Below are 1472 nucleotides of genomic sequence, written 5' to 3'. Positions count from 1 at the left end.
CTTGATCATGCTATGGTTTAAGCCTGTGTCATGACATTTTCTAACTTACAGAAATAGTCTCTATTTGTACCTATAAACTTTATTAGGTTAAAATGATCCATCATCCGTCTTGCCACTAAGTTTTTAACAGATCGTAACAAAAATTTCTCAAGTCTTATAAACACAAGGCTATTTTGCAGATCTGAAGTCAGACTAAATGTTATCTCTGCCTTCCGGGAAATTTTAATCTAACTAAGGAAATGAAACAAATTATAATAACTCAAACTTGGTTACTAGCTAACTTAAGTCCTTCTGATTGTACTATATAAACTACAAAAACTATTTGAATATGAAGACGACCTGGCTACAACAGTGCAGACCCCATTAATTGCAGGTACGGATTTGGCTTGGCAAGGAAACCTGCTTTCCTGCACCACTTAGCCCTGCAAAGAGCATGGGCCTTGAAATGTCCTAAGCACTTTCCTCTCAGAAACATGGTTGATAGTGCCAGCTTGGGCAGCACTAAAATTGGAATGCTGCAGAGAAGATTAGCATGGCCCCTGTGCAAGGATGACATGCAAATTGGTGAAGCGTTCCTTATTTTTTTGTCCAATACAGGTAGAGGGGAGGTGGAAGGGGGATGGGGAAATGAGGGATCACGGTGTGCAGCACACCTCTTGGGGACGAGACACAATTATAAGAGGGACATTACCTAACAAACGCAATCAGTGTGACCTAATTCTTTGTACCCTCAATGAATCCCAAATAATAAAAAATAAATAAAAAAGAAACATGGTTAATAGACATTCTTATGCATATTTTACAAACAAGGTAGGACTCAGAGAATGTAAGTTCTTTGTGCCCAAGTACACAACTAGAATCCTTCTGACCTCTTAAATCTAGCAATAGGAAAATAGAATCTGATCAGTGCAAACTATATGGAAGTATTGCCTTTTCTACATTCACAGTTACAGCATTTTTAGGAGAATTGAAGAATTGAAAAGAATCAAGATCAATTAATAGTGACTGTCTACAACATTGTATTGGGAAGGATTCTGAGAATTTGGTTGAGATCGGTGGGGGAAAGTGCCATAATTAATTATTAATGTTTACCACGGGCATCGGAAAGGGAAGTAGTTGCATGTAATTTGCTTATTTTTTTCATCCTTAATTTGCCGAGTATCTCAGCTTACACAGTTTACCTACAACAAAATTTTGCTAATTTATGATGACTTTATTTTTTAATACAATCCATGCTATAATCTGCCATGACCCCTTTTTTGCCCTTGTGACACAAAATACTAATTTTTTTATTTTTGCTTATAATGACTATCTACTTCAAACAGTTCTTTTCACAACCTTTAGAAGGAAAGATCTAGAAAGATCTTTAACCCATTTAATTTATTAACATTATGGGAAGACTATAGTTTGTAACTTTGAGTAGTTAGATATCATATAGACACAAAGAATCAAAGTTAGTGTATAGAAATAAA

The 1472-nt window shown here is 35.6% G+C and overlaps 1 pseudogene; it reads left to right on the top strand.

The window, feature by feature from the left end:
* The first annotated feature begins 483 nt into the window (after positions 1 to 483).
* LOC111725831 lies at positions 484 to 584 on the top strand (annotated as a pseudogene).
* Positions 585 to 1472: the final 888 nt, after the last annotated feature.

Source organism: Otolemur garnettii, unplaced genomic scaffold (genome assembly GCF_000181295.1).
Source record: "Otolemur garnettii isolate 467f Iridium unplaced genomic scaffold, OtoGar3 scaffold00048, whole genome shotgun sequence".
Classification (NCBI taxonomy): domain Eukaryota; kingdom Metazoa; phylum Chordata; class Mammalia; order Primates; family Galagidae; genus Otolemur; species Otolemur garnettii.
The sequence above is the reverse complement of the archived record's forward strand: the minus strand, read 5'-3'. Positions and strand labels throughout refer to the sequence as shown.